Source organism: Erinaceus europaeus, chromosome 5 (genome assembly GCF_950295315.1).
Source record: "Erinaceus europaeus chromosome 5, mEriEur2.1, whole genome shotgun sequence".
In the NCBI taxonomy this organism is placed as follows: domain Eukaryota; kingdom Metazoa; phylum Chordata; class Mammalia; order Eulipotyphla; family Erinaceidae; genus Erinaceus; species Erinaceus europaeus.
Window position 1 is genome coordinate 23,454,123 of NC_080166.1, and position 25,900 is coordinate 23,480,022.

The 25,900-nt window shown below is 39.4% G+C and overlaps 1 protein-coding gene across 5 annotated transcripts in view; it reads right to left on the reverse strand.

Annotated features, from left to right (window-relative positions):
- The window catches only part of CDH12 (cadherin 12), a 1,156,262-nt gene that overhangs the window by 349,355 nt on the left and 781,007 nt on the right, over positions 1-25,900 (reverse strand). The window contains exon 3 of one of the 5 annotated variants that reach the window (XM_060191183.1): positions 21,120-21,190. The exons of the other annotated variants lie outside the window; for them this stretch is intronic. The gene's annotated coding sequence lies outside the window, so the exon portion shown is untranslated. The remainder of the gene's footprint in view (positions 1-21,119; positions 21,191-25,900) is intronic. 5 annotated transcript variants of the gene reach the window in all.

A 25,900-nucleotide genomic window follows, 5' to 3' on the forward strand; every position in this document is an offset into this window, starting at 1 on the left:
TTTTCTGTAGTTATTTAATTTGGAATGTGTTTATTTTCAGCAATAGCTCCTGGGGCCAAGTGGTGGTACACCTGATTGAGCACACATATTACAATGCAGAAGGACCTCAGTTTGAGCCCCCAGTCCACACCTGCAGGGGAAAAACTTTGCGAGTGGTGAAGCAGGGCTACAGCTCTCTCTCTCTCTCTCTCTCTCTCCACCTTCTCTCTTGAATTCTGGCTGTCTATTTCAAATAAATACAGAAAATAGTAAAACATAAAAATAATAATACCTCGTGATATGTGGCTCAGTTTATGACAATTACATTTGAAGGGTCTCTATTTCTGAAAGAGATAGCTCAGGAATCTGACAATGGTCCCCTACCTTTGATAATATTCTAAGTCTACCTGCATGTTTGCTGATATTTTTTTAAAAATATTTATTTATTTATTCTCTTTTGTTGCCCTTGTTTTATTGTTGTAGTTATTAATTGTAGTTGTGATTGATGTCATCATTGTTGGATAGGACAGAGAGAAATGGAGAGAGGAGGGGAAAACAGAGAAAGGGAGAGAGGAGGGGAAAACAGAGAGAGGGAGAGAAAGATAAACACCTGCAGACCTACTTCACAGCCCGTGAAGCGACTCCCCTGCAGGTGGAGAGTGGAACCAGAATTCTTATGCTGGTCCTTGCGCTTTGTGCCAGGTGCGCTTAACCCGCTGCTCTACCACCCGACTCCCTTCTATCATCTATTTTAAGCTATCTCTATCTATCATATATATATATATATATATATATATATATATATATATATATATATAGTAATTAAAAGCATTCCAGAGAGTTGAAATCAGGTTGAAATAACCGACCCTCTCTCTAGTGACTCTTACCATCAACATCTATTTTATGGAATTGGCATCAAGAAATAGAGATGGTAAAGCAAACAGCCTTGTGTCTTAGGGGTAGAAATAAAATGATGCCTGAAGATGGTTACTACTCCATGATCTTAATGTGTGGCTCTGTAATTCAGTGATCCTTTCGTCAGTTGCTCCAGGTCCCACTATTTCCTAAAAAAAACTCTCAGGAAGCTATGTAGTACTATCCACATGGACTTAAACTGAATGACACTGGTTTCCCCAGTAAGTAAAGTAAACAAATACCATGAAAAAAAATCTACATGTTACATAGTTCCAATAAGTGATAAGGGACACAGTCTCTCTCTCTCTCTCTCTCTCTCTCTCTCTCTCTCTCTCTCTTTCTCTCTCATAAGTGATAAGGGACTCTCTCTCTCTCTCTTTCCCTCTCTCCCTCTCTCCCTCTTTCTCTCTCATGCACAATCATGTGTGCACATGTGCACACACATATATACACACATAATCTGAGTGCAGTTACTTTTGCAGTATGATTTTGCCTCATTGCCCAAATATCCTTGGTATGTTATACTATAAATAACATCTCACCATTTTGATTTTTTTCTTGGTTTTTTTTTTTTTGTATTTATTCCTTTTTGTTGTCCTTGTTTGATTGTTGTAGTTATTACTGACGTCGTTGTTGTTGCATAGGACAGAGAGAAATGGAGAGAGGGAGGGAAGTCAGAGAGGGGGAGAGAAAGATAGACACCTGCAGAACTGCTTCACTGCCTGTGAAGTGACTCCCCTTGTAGGTGGCAAGCCCGGGGCTTGAACTGGGACCCTTAAGCAGGTCCTTGTGCTTTGCGCCACGTGCGCTTAACCCGCTGTGTTACCGCCCAACTCCCCCTTTTTGAATTTCTAACCCCAAGCAAATAGTACATACAAGCGATGTGAAAACATTAGGCAATCATGAGAAAATCTTAAGACAAATCCAAACTGAAGAACTTTTTTTTTTTACAAAATAACTAACCAAATATTCTACAAAACTATGAGTGTCGTCAAAAGTAAAAAAGGGGGAGTCGGAAGGTAGCGCAGCGGTTAAGCACAGGTGGGGCAAAGCTCAAGGAGCGGGGGAAGGATCCTGGTTCAAGCCCCAGGCTCCCCACCCCACCTACAGGGGAGTCCTTCACAGGTGATGAAGCAGGTCTGCAGGTGTCTATCTTTCTCTCCTTCCTCTGTCTCCCCCCTTTCCGTTTCTCTCTGTCCTATCCAGCAATGATGACATCAATAACAACAATAATAACTACAATAGTAAAACAACAAGGGCAACAAAAGGGAATAAATGAAAAAAAAAAACTTTTAAAAAAAGGAAAGAAGGTTTGAAAAGTTGTCATAGGTAAGAAAAAATACTATTTGTGATTATGGAACAGTTGGGTTATGATGTTGTATGTGGTGAAACGCAAAGGACTTCGGGAAGAAGGGTAAAGGAAGGATTGGGGGCAAATGAGGGTGCTGGTGTATTTAAATGTCAGAGAGGAAATTCACATTTCACTATAGAGTTTGACGAATTAATGGTCAGTACAGAGACAAATGAGCAAACAAAAAGAGCAAGTATTCATTCTCTGGAAATGAACACATACCAGAAACGAAAGCGAACCCTGCTGCTGCTCCATGATTATATTCAAGTAGGAGATTATTGCAGGAATGTGTTTCTCTTCTTCCAGTCAGAAAGCAACAAGTCTATGCACATATTCACACACTCATTTCAACTAAGCCTCAGTGAACAACTGCTTCTTCTTCTTTCTTTCTTTCTTTTTTTGCCTCTAGGATTATTGCTAGGGCTTGGTGCCTGCACTATGATTCTACTGCTCCTGGAGGCTATTTTTTCCCTTTTGTTGGCTTTGTTGTTTATTATTGTTGTTATTATTATTGTTGTTACTGCTGTCATTGTTGAATAGGACAGACAGAAATTGAGAGAGGAGGGGAAGACAGAGAGGGAGAGAGAAACACCTGAAAACTTGCTTCATGGCTTGTGAAGCGACCCCCACACACCAGCAGGTGGGGAGTTGGGGGGAGCGAGGGGAACCAGGCTCCTAATGCCAGTCCTTACTCTTCCTGCCATGTGCGCTTAACCTGCTGTGCTACTGCCTGGCCCCCAACGACCACTTCTTAAGTAGCTTAGTTTTATAAATTGAAATTGTGACCAAATAAGATATTTTCTTAAAATGTGCTGATCAATGACTGAGATCTCTGTATTTAGAGACTAAAACATGGTATGACATTCTGTCTTTCAGATGGAGTCCTTTACAGAGTGAAGGAACTAGGTCAGGAGAAAAATAACTAGGTTTGGTGTACTGCACCAAAATAAAGGACTCTGGGGTGGACAGCAGAGGGCTTTTAGGCCCTGGTGCATGACAGAGGATTACCTAGCCAGGTGAGAGTGAATGTTCTGCAGAAAGCTGAGAAATGTTACACCTGGACCAACAACTGTATTTACTGTGAACCATTAACCCCCCCAAAAAAAGAATAATAACCTATAAATATAAAAATAATAAAGAGAAAAAAATAACTAGGGGCTTGTTTATAAAATGTTGAAAATTTTCATCATTCACAGTATTTCAAGGACTGTCAGAGTATTTTCATTTTTATTATCATTTCACATTGCTTTGAGGGATATCTCTTCTGTTGGAAAACACTGTGGGATATTTATTTTGTACAGAAACAGAGAGAAATTGAGTATGAATGGGGAGATAGATAGATGAGAGAGATAAAGATAGAAAGAGTGAGAGGGAGAGAGAGAGAGAGAGAGAGAGAAGGAACCTCCTATAGTATTGTGTCACGGTATGTGAAGATTTCCCCCTGCAGCTGGGGACAGAGGTGTAGATCCTTGTGCATTCTAAGTGTACAATTAACCAAGTGTACCACCACCAGGCACTCCATGTGGATTTTTATATTACATTCAAACCATATCCCCAAAATATGAGAAATACCTCCACTAGAACAGATTCAAGAAAAGCCACAGGAAGCTAGTCAATGAATATTGATAGAAAATCTCTCAGAAAATTAGTTTCAAGTAATATAGAATTATATCCCAGTTCTAGCCAAACAATATTCTCTGAAGTGATCTTTTTTTTTTTAAATCTTTATTTATTCCCTTTTGTTGCCCTTGCTGTTTTATTGTTGTAGTTATTGATGTTGTTGTTGTTGGATAGGACAGAGAGAAATAGAGGGAGGAGGGGAAGACAGAGAGGGAGAAAGACAGACACCTGCAGACCTGCTTCACCGCCTGTGAAGTGACCCCCCTGCAGGTGGGGAGCCGGGGGCTCAAACCGGGATCCTTAATCCAGTCCTTGTGTTTTGCGTCACATGCACTTAACCCGCTGTGCTACCACCCGACTCCCCTCTGAAGTGATCTTAAGCTTCATCACAGTCCTATACAGTCTTCCTGATTTTTCAATCTTAGGACACTAGTCAAAACGGAAAGGGGAAGAAATGATGATAAATGGTATATTGTAAGAGCAAAACTAAAACCTGTGGTGCACTGCTTTGGGAATAGCGTAGTTAGGAGTTCAGCAGACACTCTGTAGCAAAACAGCAATTTGAGAAAATTATGTAAAAACAATCATTTAAAGCAGCTGGAGATTGTCTTAACCATGTACTGCACATAAAGAAACATTCATTCAAGGAAATTGACTAAATCTTTTTTTAAAAAAATGTTATCTTTATTCTTTCATTGGATAGACAGCCATAAATTGAGAAGAAAGGGGTTGACAGAGAGGGAGAACAACAGAGAGACACCTGCAACCCTGCTTCACCACTCATGAAGCTTTTCCCCTGCAGATGGGGACTGGGGGCTGGAACCCAGGTCCTTGTACATTGTAACATGTGTGCTCAACCAGGTAGGCCACCACCTAGTCCCAAAATTTACTAAACTTTAGTAATAATATCCAGTATTGGTGGCAGAGATTAATGGACTGTTTCCTTAGTCTATGTCTTTAAATAAAGATACATGTACCTATTACAGGTGCTCTCAAATCTGGGAAGGTACCGTCAAGGATTTAGATATTTCAGCTCTAGCTAACTCTCACATTTGAGTTATGAGTGACACCCAAAAAGAAGAAAGCTATCATTGATGTACCTCCTGTCCACCGCCACACTAGTTTAGAAAAACAGAAGCATAGCTTCCGGGCAGGAGAGGTGGAGAAGACCAATTTCTCTTTCTCATCAGCTCTACTCACAGAGTAAAAATCTTTCCCAGACATAGCAGCTGGAGAATACTGGGGCATCATCATCTCACCCTAGCTCATGTGCATGTCTAGGGTCAAACTAAGAAGCGTCCTCCCTAGCACCACCAGTGCCCACTCATAGAGTAAGGGTGGCATCACAAGGAGATCGAACCCAGTATCAACCCCTTATAGAAATGTAGCTACTCCTAGATGTTAAAAATCAAGAGTTGTACAAATTGTCTGTGAGATCGCACTTTATTCCAAACAAAAGGTGAACCATTTGTCTAAAGGTATCATTTAAAATAATGGATGTCTGAATATGGGTCCCCAGATCAAATCGATGGGGTTTACAGTCAACAATATCTAGACAACATTCCCATATTTGAGAGCTACTCTCTTCCCTGATCCAGCTTTATGGTCCTTTTTCCAGCCATGACATCATCTCCCCAGACAACTAATTGGGTCCACCTGCATATCAGATGTCAGGCTCAGGAAAAAATTATATAGTCATGGGCCCTTTGGAATATAACTAATATAGGCCTACTAGCTATCTTCAAAACAGAGACCTGAAATCTTCGTCTGCAATATTCCAGCCTTTTAGGTTCATGATTAGTCAACAATTTCTTTGGTTTCATAAGTTAACCCTTTTATCAGCCATCAGGTTCCAGACACTATCATGATGCTAACTGGAATTCCCTGGGAAGATGACCTTACCAGTATGTCCTGTAACCCCGCTTCCCCAGAGCTCCACCCCACTAAGGAAAGAGAGAGACAGGCTGGGAGTATGGATCGACCTGTCAACACCCATGTCCAGCAGGGAAGCAATTACAGAAGGTAGACATTCTACCTTCTGCACCCCACAATGATCCTGGGTCCATAGCCCCAGAAGGATAAAGAATAGGAAAGCTATCAGGGGAGGGACGGGATATGGAGATCTGGTGGTGGGAATTGGGTGAAGTTGTACCCCTCTTATCCTACAGTTTTGTTAGTGTTTTCTTTTTATAAATAAAAATTTAAAAATAATGGGTGTCTTTGAGGAGAAAAATATGCAATGGTGGATTGATGTATTTTTAGTGTTTATTTATTATTGGATATAGACAGAGAGAAATTGAGAGATTGTGAGGGGATGGGAAGACAGACACCTGCAGCCCTGCTTTACCATTTGTGAAGCTTCCCCCCTGCAGGTGGAAACCAGGGGCTTAAACCTATGTCCTTGAGCACTGTAATGTGAGTGCTTAACCAGGTGCACCACTGCCTGCCCCCTAATTTTATTTATTTACTCATTATTTGTTTATTACTGGATATAGACAGAGAGAAATTGAGAATGGAGAGAGAGAGAGAGAAAGAGAGAGAGAGAGAGACCTTCAGCCCTGCTTCATCACTTGTGAAGCTTTTCCCCTGCAGATGGGGACCAGGTGCTTGAACCTGGGTCCTTGTGCACTGAAATGTGTGTATTTAGCCAGGTGTATCACTGCCTGAAGTCTCACATTGATGGATTTATAAGACAAACAAAATCGCCAAGCAGCCAGAAGTTTAGTAGGGAACCAAGTAAGAGAAAATGAAGAACCCACTGGGATAAGTGAACTCAGGTGGAGAAGGCTACATAGCTATGTTAAGCTGTACTGCAACACTAACACTTCATAAAATCATGCTGAGATGGAGGTCGCCCTGCAGATACACCCAGTCTTATCAATATAGGGCTGTGACCTGGTATATAGAGATTAAATACAATCACAATCCAAACACTAACTGAGCAATAAACATCTTTGGCAAAGTGGTCACTTCCAGGAAGTCAGGCAAACAATTCAGACGCAGGGGAAAAAAAAAACTAGTATAGTCATTGGCCCTTTGGAATATAACTAAAATAGACCTACTAGCTATCTACAGAATGGAAAACCCCAACTCTTCATCTGCACTATTCCAGCCTTTAGGTTCATCATTAATCAACAAATTGTTTGCTTTATGTCTTAACTCTCATTTCAGCCACCAGGTTCCAGATCCTACCATGATGCCAACCAGACTTCCCTTGACAGACAGCCCCACCAATGTGTCTTGGAGCACCGATTCCCCCAAGCCCCACCCCACTAGGGAAAGAGGGAGATAGGCTGGGAGTATGGATAGACCTGTCAATGCCCATATTCAGCAGGGCAGCGATTATGGAAGCCAGACCTTCCACCTTCTGCAGCCCACAATGACCCTGGGTCCATACTCCCAGAGGGATAAATAATAGGAAAGCTATCAGGGGAGGGAATGGTATACTGAGTTCTGGTGGCAGGAATTGTGTGGAGTTGTACCCCTGTTATCCCATGGTTTTGTCAGTGTTTCCTTCTTATAAATAAAAATTAATAAATTAAAAATAAAAAAGATGAAATTAGCCATAGTACACCTATGGATAAATGTTGGATGATATTAAAAAGAAAATGCCATGGTACCAATGGGGAGTAGGGAACTCTTGTACTTTGCTATCTCTCTATCTCTGTATCTCTCTCATCTCTCTGTGTGAATAAAATAAGTGATCTTAGAGCAGTGAAATTAATCATGCAGAAATTCCCAATCCTGTGGAAATAAATAAATATATAAATATATTTGAATAAGAGAGGGATTATATGGCCAAAGCAGAGATTGCTCATAATGAAGGCAATATATTTTTTCTAAATTAAGTCATCTGATTAATTCATCTGATTCACTAAACCAATAGCCAAGCAAATGAGCAACAAATACATTTCAACTCTTGGAAGAGGAGACTGGAGATTCAACAGTTGCTGTCATTGCAATGCAGTTTATAAAATACAGACTTCAGCATCTACAATACTTGCACAGAAATAAAAAACAAAAGACTTCAGCCTATATACTGAGGTAGAGACTGTGGGTTGGGAAGCAGCCTGAGAAACCTTTGAAGGAGTCCAAATGCTGAACATGGTAGACAAGAACTTTACATTGCTATTATTAAATATGTGGTTCTGGTATCAGTCTGCCGCAAAGAAATTTTAAAAACCCTAGTGCTGACTTTGCAAATTGCAACATTGGCTCATTTAAAGAGCCCAGTACTGTAATTTTACTTGGTACTGAAGTAATAAAAGGTACTGACACATGCTATAATACAGATTGACTTGGGCAAAATTCTAATAAATGAAAGAAACTACTTATAAAAACTATTTAATGCACAGATTTTATTTTTTATTAACTATCCAGACAGACAAACCAGATGTTTACAAAGGTTAAGTCAGTGGCTCCCTAAAACTGGTATTTGGGTAGTGTAAGAGGTAAAATTGCTATAAGATAAATAAATAGGAACAATAGTTTGTAAATGTTAATGATTGATAGTAAATTCTTCATTAACAATATTTCAAAGTTGAGATGGTTTCACAATAATGCAGATATAATCAACAAATTCCCTACTTTGGATAGACAACTCTTGAAGTAAAGAATCATATCCTAATAAAGTAGATTCCAAGAAAAAAAAATCAACAAAAATAAAACTGACCTAAAACACAAATAGAAGCCTTCATATTAACAATTCTGGATATAATTTGCTTTACTTCTTGAAATAAATTGGATTAAGCAGTATGTGATAATATATTTCATGGTAGAGTGAGCAGGGTCGACTTCAGTGCTCATGTGATTTCTCACTGCTAGTGACTAAGAGTCTCACCACCTGCTAAGAATCACATCAATGATTTGATGATTTTTTTTCCATGGCATTTTCACTGGGGGTCTGTGCATGCAGAATGATTCTGCCGCACTCAGTGGCCATTACTTCTTTATTCTTTCTTCTTCCTTTTACTTATAAAGACCAGGAGAAATAGAAAGGGAAAAAGAAAGAGGAAGAGAGGCACCTACAAAATTTCTCATCAAATGTCATCACTGCAGGTGGGAAATAGGGGCTTAAACCTAACTCTTCCTGAATTGTAATATGTGCACTCTATCAGGTACACCACTGTTCATAACCAACCCTTTGAATTTTTTTTTCATTTTATTTATAAAAAGGAAACACTGGCAAAACCATAGGATAAAAGGGGTACAACTCCACACAGTTCCCACCACCAGGACTCCATATCAGATCCCATCCCCAGATAGCTTTCCTATTCTTTAGTCCTCTGGGAGTATGAACCTAAGATCATTGTGGGATGCAGAAGGTGGAAGGTCTGGTTTCTGAACATGGATGTTGTCAGGTTGATCCATACTCCCAACCTGCCTCTTTCTTTCCCTAGTGGAGCTGGGTTCTGGGGAATCAGAGCATCAGGACACATTGTTGGGGTTGTCTGTGCAGGGAAGTCTGGTTGGCATCATGCTAACATCTGGAAGCTGGTGGCTGAAAACAATTAACATAAAAAGCGAAACAAATTGTTGACTAATCATGAACCTAAAGGCTGGAATAGTTCAAATGAAGAGTTGGGGGTTCTCCATTTTTCCTTTCTTTTCCCTGAGAATGAAATCTGATACACAGGTAGATCCAAATTATTGTCTGGGGGGATGATGTCATGGCTGGAAAAAGGACCAGAAAGCTGGATCAGGGAAGAGAGTAGCTCCCAAATATGAGAAGGGTGTATAAATATTGTTGACTGTAAACCCCATTGATTTGATATGATCTGGGGCCCATATTCACCTTAGGAGCTTATGTGACCTCTGCATGCCTATAGATCTGAGCTCACATTCTGTGGTTATGAGTAGGAACATTTCAAGCTGCCCCAATGTCAGGACCCATCTTCCTCAGGTGTAGCATAGAGTATGTTGTCCAGCCTCCCTTTGGAAGATGGAACATTCTCTATCGTTGTTGATCCAAGTTGATATAATACTATACATAGAAAAACCTAACAAATCCAACAGAAAACTACTGGAAGTTATTAGGCAACTTAGCAAGGTATCAGGCTACAATATCAATGCACAAAAAAGTCAGTGGCATTTCTTTATGCAAACAAAAAATCCAAATAAGAGAATATCCAGAAATCACTCCTCTTCACTGTTGCAGCAAAATCAATAAAATACCTAGCAATAAACCTGACCAAAGAAATGAAAGACATGTATCTTAAAAACTATGAGTCACTATTCAAGGAAATAGAAAATGATACCAAGAAATGGAAAGATATCCCATGCTCATGGATTGGAAGAATTAATATCATAAAAGTGAATATTCTCCCCAGAGCCATATACAAATTTAATGTGATACCCATTAAAGTTCCACCAAGCTTCTTTAAGAGAATAGAACAAAAACTACAATCATTTATCTGGAACCAGAAAACACCTAGAGTCACCAAAACAATCTTGATGAAAAGAAACAGAAATGGAGATATCACACTCCCAGATCTCAAACTATATTATAAAGCCGTCACCATCATCATCAAAACAGCCTGGTACTGGAACAAAAGTAGACACACAGACCAGTGGAACAAAATTGAAGTTAGTCCAGAACTAACTCCCCACACCTATGGACATCTGATCTTTGATAAAGGGGACCCAAAGTATTAAATGGAGAAAGGAAGTTCTCTTCAATGAATGTGTTGGGAAAACTGGGTTGAAACATGCAGAAGAATGTAACTGAACCACTTTATCTCACCAGGAACAAAAATCAACTCCAAATGGACCAAGGATCTGGATGTTAGACCAGAAACTATCATATATTGAGAGGAAAACTATGGTGGAACACTTTCCCACCTAAATCTCAAGGACACCTTTGATGATACAAACCCAATTGCAAGGAAGACTAAAAGCAGAAACAAATCAATGGGACTACATCAAATTGAAAAGCTTCTACACAGCCAAAGAAACTATCCCACAAACAAAGAGACCCCTCACAGAATGGGGGAAGATCTTCACATGCCATACATCAGAAAAGAGACTAATCACCAAAGTATACAAAGAGCTCAGCAAACTTAGCAATTAAAAAAACCCTTTGAATTTTTACAGAGGTCATCAGAGCAGAGATAGTTCTACCTTTGCTATAGCTATAGCTATGCCACATCTTCAATCAATGCAAACAAAAAGATACACATTTACATATATGACTTTGTGTATATGTGGACACAGGGCCTCACATGTGTGACTGAATCCCTTATGACCAATTATTTATCCATATATATATATATAGAGAGAGAGAGAGAGAGAGAGAGAGAGAAAGAGAGAGAGAGAGAGGGAGATAGAAAGCACAGCAACGGATTTTTTTCTCCAGTGTCATAGCTAGTTTTCATTGCTACATCGGGTCTGCAAATACCTACACTCTACCCAGTAGACTATCTTTCCAGTTTGTATATATGACTTTTTTCAACATGCAAAGATAATAATTCAAAACAAAAAAAAAGAAAAAAAGGTCACATGGAGAGTGTGTCTATGGGCCATGTAAGAGATCCATATTCACACTCCAAAAATATTGGAACAGCTTTGAATCTGATTCTGTGTCTCTTGTTTTATACGACAAAGTCAACTGGGAGTGATAAAGTCCTGAGAATGAGAGAGAAGGAGAGGGAGAGGAGGAGAGGGAGAGAGATATGATTGTTGGGTGTGTTCATGAGAGGGGGGGGGAGAAAGAGAGAGAGAGAGAGAGAGAGAGAGAGAGAGAGAGAAAAGGTTTTTTTTTAAATATTTATTTTATTTATTTATTCCCTTTTGTTGCCCTTGTTGTTTTATTGTTGTAGTTATTATTGTTGTTGTTGTTGTTGGATAGGACAGAGAGAAATGGAGAGAGGAGGGGAAGACAGAGAGGAGGAGAGAAAGACACCTGCAGACCTGCTTCACCGCCTGTGAAGCAACTCCACTGCAGGTGAGGAGCCGGGTTTGAACCAAGATCCTTATGCCGGTCCTTGTGCTTTGCGCCACCTGCACTTAACCCACTGCGCTACAGCCCGACTCCCGAGAAAAGGTTATTTTAAAGATGGGTTTTAACTTGGAGGGTGCTTTAATGGACATAAAAAGGCATCAGGGGCCTAGACCTCTAATAAATCCTTGTCTCCATTGTTACCGGTCATCTCTATCAGGAGCAGCAACACAACAGGCCCCTTTGTGGGCCTCCAAGGACCTTGCCCTCTATTTGGATCAACAATGGTAGAGAATGTCCCATCTTCCTAAGGGAGACTGGACAACATACTCTATGCTACACCTGAGGAAGATGGGTCCTCACATTGGGGCAGCTTGGAACGTTCCTACTCATGACCACAGAATGTGAGCTCAGATGTACAGGCATGCAGAGGTGACATAGGCTCTCAAGGTGAATATGGGCCCCAGATCATATCAAATCAATGGAGTTTACAGTCAAAAATATTTATACACCTTTCTCATATTTGGGAGCTACTCTCTTCCCTGATTCAGCTTTCTGGTCCTTTTTTCCAGCCATGACATCATCTCCCCAGACAATAACTTGGTCTACCTGCGTATCAGATTTCATTCTCAGGGAAAAGAAAGGAAAAAAAAAAAAAAAAAAAACCTAGTATAGCTACCAGCCCTTTGAAATGTAACTAAAATATGCCTACTAGCTATCTACAAAATGGAGACCCCCCCCCAACTCTTCATTTGAACTATTCCAGCCTTTAGGTTCATGATTAGTGAACAATTTGTTTCGCTTTTTATGTTAACTGTTTTCAGCCACCAGCTTCCAGATGTTAGCATGATGCCAACCAGACTTCCCTGCACAGACAACCCCACCAATGTGTCCTGATGTTCTGATTCCCCAGAACCCAGCTCCACTAGGGAAAGAGCTGGGAGTATGGATCAACCTGCCAACATCCATGTTCAGCAGAGAAGCAATTACAGAAACCAGACCTTCCACCTTCTGCATCCCACAATGATCTTGGTTCCATACTCCTAGAGGATTAAAGGATAGGAAAGCTATCAGGGGATGTGATGGGATATGGAGTCCTTGTGGTAGGAACTGTGTGGAGTTGTACCCCTCTTATCCTATGGTTTTTCCAGTGTTTCCTTTTTATAAATAAATTAAAATATAAAAATAAATGAATAAATAAATACATTTTTATCTAAAATAATTAAAAAAGCAGTATAACCAAAGTACAGAGAGACAAAAATAACTCGAGGCAACAAAGCTAGAGATTGGGTTTCTGAAAATCAAGCAATTAAAATAAAAACAACTGGAATACCAACTAACATTTATTTTTACTTTTTACATTTAATTGAGAGGATTCTAATGGTTTATATTATAGTTGGCATGCGGGTATCATTCTTCATTTTCCCAAGATAGGTTTCTGCATAACACTGTCACACCAACCAAGGGTCTTTTTCCCACCATCATGGGTGAGGACACCAATCTCTCCTCTCCTCTCTTTCCCCAGAAGCCTCTGCTTTGGTGCAATACACCAGACCCACTCCACATTTTACTTTGTCTTCTCCTTTTCTACACTTGTTTCTTTAATTCTACATATGAGTGAGGTTATTCAGTAGTGAACCTTCCCGTTTAGACTTATTTCACTTAGCATGATTAAAAATGATTTTCGGGCTAGGAAAATAGCTCAAATGGCAGGGTGCAGAACTCACAGGAGTGAGGCTTCTAGTTTCAGTCTTGACAAGGTGTGTGCTGGGATGGGACTCTAGCCCTCCTATCTATCTATCTATCTACCCTCTCTCCCTTATGTGAGGCTTGTTACATTATAAATCTCCAAAAATTAATTTCCAAAATTAACTGCATAATTGATTACAAAGCCTTGTATTATTGTTATGGGTTCTTTATGTAATGTATACCACATTTCTATTTTAATTTATATAAAAGGCAGTCTACCAATAAAATATATGTATTTCTACTATAAATCATGGCATTACACTATTGATTTATTAAAACTTTCTTGAATTCATGGTCCACCGACTTTCATATAGTTATGGAAACTAAATAGTCTTCTTTCTTGCAGACTTCTTCTGATTCACATATTAAAATATAATTTCTTTATAACTTGATTATCCAACTATTGTAAGATTTATGTCATTAACAAAGCCACCATCTGTGCTATGCAACGTTTATTCTTGAACTCTTGCTCTACTATTTTATTATATGGTATTATAATTATATCATAACTCATGATATTTATTCAAATTATTGATTTTTATTTTGAAAATTGAATAGTGTGATACCATGACAAAAAAATGAAAGCATAGTATGGAGAAAACATAAAATTTTGTTAGATTTACAACTATTTTAGCAAACTTTTGCACATCTTCATTATATTAATATTTCCTGAGCACCTAATAGTCTCCAGGTATCAGCCCTCGACTGAAGAAAACTGATACAACTTCCAGCATGTGCTTTCACTTTGGGGATAATCAAAATCATAAAATCTCTCTCTCTCTCTCTGTAGCTCACTCATAAAATAAAATAAAATAAATCTTGCAATATAACACTACCCGAATATTTTTAGTAAAATGGGAAACATATTACTTCCAGAGCTCCTGTGGACAAAAACCAGACCTATTTGAATCTTCAAATATATCAAAGTATTGTATAATATTATATATGTATACATTATTAAAGACAAACGAATTGAGCGCAAAATAAAAATAAATATAGTAAAGGATTATAAACAAAAAAGAAAAGTCTGTGAAGAAATGCATGTTAGAAAAAAATTTGCTCAGTATTTTAATGAAAGTAGCGAAAGATTACTTCCATAAACGTCATATGTAAGATACAATTCTATAAAATGTAAATGAGAAGACATAAAGTTACAATATATAACTACTGATAATGGCTGTGCTCCAATAGGCCAATACTTAAAACCAGTCAGTGAAAAGTTGTGGCCCTTGGGTCACAGCTTACTTATTTCCTAGATTTTTTTTAATTTTTTTATTTAATAAAGGATTAATTAACAAAACCATAGGGTAGGAGGGGTACAATTCCATACAATTCCCATCACCCAATCTCCATTTCCCACCCTCTCCCCTGATAGCTTTCCCATTCTCTATCCCTCTGGGAGCATGGACACAGGGTCATTGTGGATTGCAGAAGGTAGAAAGTCTGGCTTCTGTAATTGCTTCCCTGCTGAACATGGGCGTTGACTGGTCTGTCCATACTCCCAGTCTGCCTCTCTCTTTCCCTAGTAGGGTGGGTCTCTGGGGAAGCAAAGCTCCATTTCCTAGATTTTGAAGATCCTTTGAAAAGTACCTTTTAAGAAGTACAGTGGAAAGGTTCATTTATAGCCAGGGATAATTAGATGTCAGTGTCAGATTTTCTGTGTCAAAAAGACCACTGTGTTTGTTTAATTCTTGCTTCTTCAAATACACAAATTATCTCAAAAAGAAAGACTAAGATTCCTGGAGGTATTAAGTAAAACTCTGTGATATCCAGGGAACTTTCTCCATCCTTATCCTATATTCTCATTGAGACATGAGCCTTCAAATAATGTCCTCTCTTTGCTTTGAAAGTGGAGACACCCTTCAACTTGCAGCAGGAAATGCACCACATCCTGGAGCGAGAAATAGACACTAATCTGCTCTGACCGGCATCATTAGAGCTCTGAAGTTATGTCCCCAGTGTGGCTTATGCATGTTCTCCACTCTCATGATTAATGAACACAGTATTCAGCAGATGCCTGCTCTCACTTTCAGCATTTGCTGACAGCAGATGGGTGACAGAGAAAGAAAAACAAAAACCATAAATCCATGACAGCTTCTATTCTTGGATCTTGATGTATCTGGTCTCAAGCAAACAGATCTAACATGTCTTTATTTTTGTTTTCTTTTCATTGGTCTTTTTTCTTCTTCTTTTCTTTAGTCTTTCGCTCTCCCAGGAGTTGTCATAATCATAAAGTTGCTGAAGTATTTGTTAACACAGAACTCTAGGAGATGATGGAGGAAGCTTTCCTCCTTACAGCTAACAGTCAGAAAAAAGACTTGAGCACCTACTTAGCTGATCTTCTGCACAGCTATTCTCCAATGGAAAATCAGCTGCTCTCTTTTTTGGTGTGAGCATGCAAACTAATATTGACTTGAACAGATGGTGAGGTTTTCCTTAAAAACAAACAGAAATGCTTTGCATTCTCTCTATACCCTGCATATAACTTACTACTTCTTTTGCAGTGTTGCACTTATAGAACAATGAATAAAACCCAGAAGCCAGATTGCTTTACAATGAAGATAAAGAAATCTTCAAGAGATCTGGGAGAATTCCAGTCTTCAAAGTCACTGAGCGTAAACTGAAAACAAAAGTAGCTGGGTGGTGCTGCACCTGGTTAAGTGTACATGTTACAGTGCTCAAGGACCCAGGTTCAAGGCCCTGGTCCCCACCTGCAAGGGGAAGGCTTTGCAAGTGGTGAAGCAATGTTGCAGGTGTCTCTCTATCTCTCTCCCTCTCTACAACCCCCTTCCCTCTAAATTTCTGGCTGTCTCTATGCAATAAATAAATAAAGGTAATGGAGCCGGGTGGTAGCGCAGTGGGTTAAGCATACATGGCACAAAGCACAAGGACAGAATCAGTGTAAGGATCCCAGTTCGAGCCTTGGCTCCTCACCAGCAGGGGGTCCCTTCATGAGAGGTGAAGCAAGTCAGCAGGTGTCTGTCTTTCTCACCCCCTCTGTCTTCCTGTCCTCTTTCCATTTCTCTCTGTCCTATTCAACAACAGCAACAACAACAATAATAATCACAATAACTATAAAACAACAAGAGCAACAAAAGGAGAAAATAAAGATAATTTAAAAAATACAATATTCACCAAGAAGAAGCTCAAATTAACGACCTTACCGCACACCTCAAGGACTTAGAGGAAGAGGAACAAAGGAACCCTAAAGCAACCAGAAGGACAGAAATCACTAAAGTTAGAGCAGAAATAAACAACATAGAAAATAAAAGAACCATACATAAGATCAATGAAGCCAAATGTTGGTTCTTTGAAAGATTAAACAAAACTGACAAACCCCTAGCCAGACTCACCAAACAAAAAAGAGAGAAGACTCAAATTAATAGAATTGTAAACGATGGAGGAGATATCACAACTGACACCACAGAAATCCAGAGAATCCTGCGAAACTTCTATAAAGAACTATATACCACCAAGCTAGAGAATCTGGAAGAAATGGAACAATTCCTAGAAGCATATGCCCTTCCAAAACTGAACCAAGAAGAACTACAAAATCTAAATGCACCAATCACAGACAAAGAAATTGAAACCGTTATTCAGAATCTCCCCAACAACAAAAGTCCTGGACCAGATGGCTTCACAAACAAATTCTACAAAACTTTCAGGAAACAGTTAGTACCCATACATCTTAAGCTTTTCCATAAGATTGAAGAAACAGGAATACTCCCTTTGACCTTCTATGAAGCCAACATCACCCTGATACCAAAAGCTGATAGGGACAGAACAAAAAAGGAAAACTACAGACCAATATCGCTGATGAACATAGATGCCAAAATATTAAACTAGATCTTGGCCAACCAGATACAGCAACATATCAAAAAGATTGTTCATCATGACCAAGTGGGATTCATCCAGGAATGCAAGGCTGGTTCAACATCCATAAGTCAATCAATATCATTCACCACATCAATAAAAGCAAAGCCAAAAACCACATGATTATCTCAATAGATGCAGAGAAAGCCTTTGAAAAAATCCAACACCCATTCATGCTCAAAACTCTACAAAAAATGGGAATAGATGGGAAATTCCTCAAGATAGTGTAGTCTATATATAGCAAACCTACAGCCAACATCATACTCAATGGACAGAAGCTGAAAGCATTCCCCCTCAGATCAGGGACTAGACAGGGCTGTCCACTGTCACTGTTACGCTTCAACATAGTATTGGAAGTTCTTGACATAGCAATCAGGCAAGAGAAAGGAATCAGAGGAATACAGATTAGAAGGGAAGAAGTGAAGTTCTCTCTATTTGCAGATGATATGATAGTATACATAGAAAAACCTAAAGAATCTAGCAGAAAATTACTGGAATTTATTAGGCAATATAGCAAGGTATCACGCTACAAAATCAATGTACAAAAATCAGTAGCATTTTTTTATGCAAACTCTAAATCTGAAGAAGAAGACATCCAGAAATCACTCCCATTTACTGTTTCACCAAAATCAATCAAATACCAATAAAGTTGACCAAAGAAGTGAAAGACTTGTATGCTGAAAACTATGAGTCGCTACTCAAGAAACTGATACCAAGAAATGGGAAGATATTCCATGCTCATGAATTGGAAGAATAAATGTCATCAAAATGAATATTCTCCCCAGAGCCATATACAAATTTAATGCAATACCCATCAAAGTTCCACCAAGCTTCTTTAAGAGAATAGAACAAACACTACAATCATTTATCTGGAACCTGAAAACACCTAGAATTGCCAAAACCATGTTGAGGAAAAGAAACAGAAATGGAGGCATCACACTTCCAGACCTTAAACTATATTATAAAGCCATCATCATCAAAAGAGCGTGGTACTGGAACAAAAATAGACACACAGAACAGTGGAACAGAATTGAAAGCCCAGAAATAAATCTCCACACCTATGGACATCTAATCTTTGATAAGGGGGCCCAAAGGATTAGGAAAAAGGAGGCTCTCTTCAATAAATGGTGCTGGGAAAACTGGGTTCTAACATGCAGAAGAATGAAATTGAACCACTTTATCTCACCAGAAACAAAAATCAACTCCAAATGGATCAAAGACATAGATGTCAGACCAGAAACAATCAAATACTTAGAGGAAAACATTGGTAAAACGCTTTCCCACATACACCTCAAGGACATCTTTGATAAATCAAACCCAATTGCAAGGAAGACTAAAGCAGAAACAAACCAATGGGACTACATCAAATTGAAAAGCTTCTGCACATCCAAAGAAACTATTAAACAAACAAAGAGACCCCACACAGAATGGGAGAAGATCTTCACATGCCTTACATCAGACAAGAAACTAATCACCAAAATATATAAAGAGCTCAGCAAACTTAGCACCAAAAAAGCAAATGACCCCATCCAAAAATGGGCAGAGGATATGAACAAAACATTCAGTACAGAGGAGATCCAAAAGGCTAACAAACATATGAAAAACTGCTCTAGGTCACTGATTGTCAGAGAAATGCAAATTAAGACTACACTAAGATACCACCTCACTCCTGTAAGAATGGCATACATCAAAAAGGACAGCAGCAACAAATGCTGGAGAGGTTGTGGGGACAGAGGAACCCTTTTACATTGCTGGTGGGAATGTAAATTGGTCCAGCCTTTATGGAGAGCAGTCTGGAAAACTCTCAGAAGGCTAGACATGGACCTTCCATATGATCCAGTAATTCCTCTCCTGGGGTTATACCCCAAGGACTCCATAACACCCAACCAAAAAGAGTTGTGTACTCCTATGTTCATAGCAGCACAATTGATAATGGCTAAAACCTGGAAGCAACCCAGGTGCCCAACAACAGATGAGTGGCTGAGAAAGCTGTGGTATATATACACAATGGAATACTATGCAGCTATAGAAAATAATGAACCCACCTTCTCTGACCCATCTTGGACAGAGCTAGAAGGAATTATGTTAAGTGAGCTAAGTCAGAAAGATAAAGGTGAGTGTGGGATGATCCCACTCATCAACAGAAGTTGACTAAGAAGATCTGAAAGGGAAACTAAAAGTAGGACCTGACCAAATTGTAAGTAGGGCACCAAAGTAAAAGCCCTGTGGTGAGGGGTAGACATGCAGCTTCCTAGGACAGTGGGGGGTGGGAGTGGGTGGGAGGGATGGGTCACAGTCTTTGGGTGGTGGGAATGGTGTTTATGTACACTCCTAGCAAAATGTAGACATATAAATCACTAGTTAATTAATATGAGAGGGGGAAAATCAGTTTTATGTCTCAACGTTTTTCAAAACACAAACTGAATCTTTTTAGTATATAGGCTGTGTATTTGATATGCGGACTCTCTCAAAAGCCTAGACCAAGTAGATCAGAAGCATGCAATAGCACAGCTATATACAAGATACTGGGTACTATACAGCAAACCTTAACAAAAGGACTTTTCAATGTTAACCCAATTATCAAATAATGTGATGATAACATTAACTATCGATTATTTTTTTGAACCCTAAGACAGCAGGAACCTCACATCTCCACTATAGATCCCCTACTTCCCCCTGTCCTGAAACCCTTGGATAGGACCCACTTTCCCATATGCTTCTCCCAATCCATATCAAATAATATTGCATCCGCCGATCACAACCTAACCAACGCAACAATTGCCATCTCAACATGCTTCACTTCAGACTGTGTCCAGAGACTTCACGTGTGGAATGACAACTCTTCAGCTTCATTACTCAGGTGAGACCTTTCCTTTCATAGTATAATCTAATTTCATCTCAGGTGGTTCACTTTCTAACAAAGTCCCAAAACCTAGATATATACCAGTTTCTGTGTGAGAGAGCATATGTTCACATGTATCCATAAACTACTGCAAAATATATACCTGAAAGCAGAAGTACACTAGAGTTTGCAGTGAGTACCTCCCTAACACTTCCTCTCCAATATCCCAAGCTTTGGGTCCATGATTGCTCAATAATTTGTTTGGCTTCGTATGCTAACTGTCCTTTCAGTCACCAGGTTCCAGATGCCATCAGGATGCTGGCCAGGCTTCCCTGGATTGAAGACCCCACCAATATGTCCTGGAGCTCCGCTTCCCCAGAGACACACCCTACTAGGGTAAGACAGAGGCAGACTCGGAGTATGGACAGAGCAGTCAATGCCCATGTTCAGCGAGGAAGCAGTTACAGAAGCCAGACCTTCTACCTTCTGCAATCCACAATGACCCTGGGTCCATGCTCCCAGAGGGATAGAGAATGGGAAAGCTATCGGGGGAGGGGATGGGATATGGAGATTGGGTGGTGGGAATTGTGTGGAGTTGTACCCCTCCTACCCTATGGTTTTGTTAATCCTTTCTTAAATAAAAAAATACAATTTTCCATTTACAAAAATAAATAAATTTATATATATATATATATATATATAGTGATATCAACCACTATTTCCATTTCTGCTATGATACAATTCTATTTTATATTTCACATAACATTATTTCAGATTGAATGTTCATCCAAATGAAACACCACTGACATGGAAGCAGATTTATTAATGGCACTAAGTAAGTAAAGAAGTCACACCTGCTTGTCAAGCTGGGTTTGTGGCAATAAACATAAATTTCTCAAGCTCTTGTATTTTGCATCCATATGGTCTGGAAGGAAAAAAAAATCAATAATGCATTTGTGAGGTATTCACTCAAACAAAACAAAGAAACGTGTCTTGGTGAGTCTGCTTTATAAGTAAGCTCACAATGAATGGCAAAAAGTTTAATAAGCTCACAGTTGTATATATCTCAAGCTGATAAATCATTTCCAGAAACCCTGCACATAACTAGATCCAGTAACTACACCAATTACCTGATATCACTGAAACTATATTAGAGAAGCAATTTTAATCAAATTATGATGCCAACTTACCTGTAAAGTTTGGAATTACATCAAGTAAAAAATAGTATAATCACATACAGGTTGCACATAAGTACGGGAAATATGAATGTTTATTTTTTGAGAGTTACTCAGTATTCCTGAAGTATGTATTTGGAAAGGAATGTCACCTCATTTGGAATTAGACAACATGTAGAAGGTAGGGAGGAAGAGAGCTAGTAAAGGAGGAAAGAAGGGAAAGAGGAAAGAAACTGAAAGTTAAGTGTTCTTGTTCTTGTTGTCAGGGCAACTTTGGAAGCAAAGCAAGACTTGAAATTCAGCATGGCAGGATATCTGTCCTGATAAATTCAGAGAGTATCCGTGTCTTTGAAACACTGACTGATATTGTCAAATCTCCCTCCCAAATGTACACACTGATTTATACACCCACTCAAAGAGAGCAGAAGTTGTAGCCCCTTATCCTGTAAAGCCATCGTTAGTCACAAACATCGTGAACATTGCCAATAAAATAATTACTTGAAAACGCATCTAATTGGGCTTTATAAATTGTTGCAGTGGTTTCTCATCTTCCATTAAATGTTTAGCACGTGATTTTCATTTATAATTAATTGTCTCTTACTGGGTTTTAGCCATTAATTCAGTTGAGACATAGATTAATTTTTCCAAGGTTGCTTGTGAAAATGTATAATGTATTGGGTGTCTTACACAACGGAAATGGTATTATTTTCCCCCACAATTATGGATACTGAAAATCTGAATTAAGCTTTTGGTTATTTCTGAGTATTTTGAGGGAGCATGTGGTCCATGCTTTCTTCTAGCTTTCTGCTAGTTACAGGTGTGCCTACGATTTTATATAGTTTGCGAGTATTTTCATAATTTTCTCTTTATGCGTGTCAGTCTACTGTCAAAGCCCCCTCCCCATCACTTTATTATGTATTTGATAGGACAGTGAGAATGTGGGATCTGAAGATTTTCCTTTGGTGTTTATAGCAAACAGAAGAGCAACATCACTGTCATAATTGAAGGGTCCAGGTGGTGTGGCCCCTCATTAAGCACATTCATTATCATCCTCCAGGATCTGGGTTTGAGCCCCTGCTCCCCAAATGCAGTTGCTCTGTTTCCTGAGTGACAAAGCAGGTCTGCAGGTGTCTATCTTTGTCTCTCCCTCTCTATCTTTCCCTCCCCTCTCAATTTCTCTCTGTAATATAAAAAATAATTTTGAAAAAGGAGTGGGGTGGGTAGGAATGCCAACAGGAGCTGTGAATTTGTAGTGCTGGTACCGAGCCCCAGAGATAATCCTGAAGGCAAAGAAATAGAGAGAAGAGAGAGGGGGGAGAGAAACACAATATCATCACTTATGAAGATTCCTCCCTGCAGTAGGGACCAAGAGCCTACAGGGTAGCAACTGTGCTCCATGATGCCATCTGTTACCCTAATTTCTCTCTCTCTCCCCCCCTTTCTCTTTTGCATTTACAATGACAATGACAAAGCTGGATTACAGCCTAAGCTAATAAACTTGTTTTAACTTTATTTCTTCTGCGAAGACAGCTTCCAAGTAAGGTCATATTCTCTAATATTAGGGTACTTCACAATATCTTTAGTGTAGTAAGATGATACATTTCAACCCAGCAGAAGGGAATGGTTGATCTTTTCTCCCCCCCCCCCCAACTTCAATAGCTATGCATAGTTGGTTTGAGGCATAAGTGGTATTCCCAGGTTAGTATGAACTACAATATGGCTCAGCTTGTAGAACATGTGGCTTACTATTTGAACCCTGACAGCAAGAAGAAGAACACCATTGAATCAGGGGAAGCTCTGGAGCTATGGTGTTTCTCCCTCTCCCTATTTGTAGTAAGAACAAACAAACTAACTAACAAACAAAGCCAATCAGGCTAGCAAATCACATTTGAGTGAGATTTTGGTGTTGAAAAAAATATAAATAAATAAGGAGCCAGACAGTGGCACAGTGAGTTACGAGCACATGGCAGAAAGCACATGGGCACATGGACTGGTATCAGGATCCGGGTTCGAGCCCCGGGCTCCCCACCTGCACAGGGGGTGGGGGGGACTCACATTCGGTGAAGCAGGTCTGCAGGTGTCTATCTTTCTCTCCCTCTCTCTGTCTTCCCCTCCTCTCTCCATTTCTCTCTGTCCTATCCATCAACAAAATGGAATTCACCTTGACTATCCTAAGGGGCCTAAGGGTCATGCTTCCATTTGCAGCAAGTTGGTAAAAGTCTACGAATACTCGGTACTCCATGAAAGGATGTTCTTTCTGAATGTACAACACACACACACACACACACACACACTGATTCTAATAGAAAGGCATTTGGTATTCTCATATATCCCTTTAACACTTTATTAATTTTTTTGCAGAATATGAAACAGTGAAACCACTACTATGTAGTTTAGGAAGCATCTCTACCGAGGTTATGCATAGTTTAATAAAAAAAAGAAGAAATACTGGGAGTCGGGCCGTAGTACAGCGGGTTAAGTGCATGTGGCGCAAAGCACAAGGACCAGCGTAAGGATCCCGGTTCGAGCCCCCGGCTCCCCACCTGCAGGGGGGTCGCTTCACAGGCGGTGAAGCAGGGTCTGCAGGTGTCTATCTTTCTCTCCCCCATCTGTCTTCCCCTCCTCTCTCCATTTCTCTCTGTCCTATCCAACAACAATAACAACTACAACAATAATCCAACATGGGCAACAAAAAGGGAATAAATAAATAAATATAAAAAAAAAGAAATACTTCAGTGGGGTTTAGAGTCAACAATATTTATACACCTTTCCCATATTTAGGAGCTACTCTCTTCCCTGATCCAGTTTTCTGGTCCTTTTATCCAGCCATGACATCATCTCCCCAGACAATAACTTGAACCAACCTGCATATCATATATCAGGTTCAGAAAACAAACAAAAAACAAATATAAGTATAGTAATGAGCCCTTTTGAATATAACTAAAATAGACCTCCTAGCTATCTACAACAGGAAACCCCTCAACTCTTCATTTGAACTATTCCAGCCTTTAGGTTCATGATTAGTCAAAAATTTGTTTGGCTTTGTATGTTAACTCTTTTTTTAGCCATCAGATTCCAGATGCTATCATGATGCCAACTGGACTTCCCTGGGCAGACAACCCCACCAATGTGTCCTGGAGCCCTGCTTCCTCAGTGCCCTGCCCCACTAGGGAAAGAGTGAGACAGGCTGGGAGTATGGATCTACCTGCCACTCCCATGTTCAGCAAGGAAGCAATTACAGAAGCCAGACCTTCCACCTTCTGCATCCCATAATGACCCTGGGTACATAGTCCCAGAGGGATAAAGAATAGGAAAGCTATCAGGAGAGGAGATGGGATATGTAGTTCTGGTAGTGGGGATTGTGTGGAGTTGTACCCCTCTTATCCTATGGTTTTTGTCAGTGTTTCCTTTTTATAAATAAAAATTAAAAAGAAATACTGAAGTGAGACAGTGAGACAGTGAGACAGTTGATTTGAATAGTGCACTGCTCTACCATGTGCCTGGCCCAGGCCAAAGCCTGACCCCCACCACACTGGAGGAAACTTCAGGGCTGTGGACTTCTCTTTCTCTCTCTCTCTCTTGCTCTCTCTCTGCCTCCATGTAAAAGCAAAACAAGCAAACAAACAAATACTGAAGCTACAAATTTTACAGGTGAGTCTTCTGGCATGATTCTACCAGTAACAGGTAAACTGCCAGATTCTCCTCTTACGTAGTTATTCCCTGGGCTTGATCTTGAATCGTCCTATTTTCTTTACTTTCTTTCAGCTACCCATTCTTCCAAGTTTCAGTTTGATTCAAATCAACCTCAAGCTCAAAACATATGTCAAAACTAGCCTCTAGCCACTAACACGGCATAGAACCCCAATCCTTTACTGATATGTATGGGAATACATAAGAGGTTCAAGAACTTTTGTAAAGCAGTAGGAACTGGGCTATCTTAATTGTAAAGAACTCCTTTTATGTGTAATTTAATTTTCAACAAAATGGAAAATTATAATGAAAACCCTTATGACAACAGCAAGCTAATGTACATGAAGAAATGATAATGAAAGGATTACTGCTTCTATTTAGGGACTGTGTATACACTATGATATATTTGACATGTATCCATAAGAAAGACACACATGACAATTTTTTTTTCTGTCTGGTGAATTGGTAGCAAATAGAAGTGAACACAGAGGTGTGTATCACTCCGACAATAAGGGCTGCAAATGTAAGATGAGATACTGTAAATAAACTTGAGAGAATGTAACAGCATGTCTTGTTCACAAAACCATAACATTCAATAAGAAAGTATGGCAAAGAAAAACATTTTAGTCCCAATAATGACTGTAGTTTAGAAAAACAGGAGTATTGAAAACTCGTGAACATTTTGATGACAGCATGTAAGGAGTATGGGACAAAACGTGGCAAATGCTCAGAACAAACTCTTGAATGTTGTAGAGTGTGAAGGAATGGGA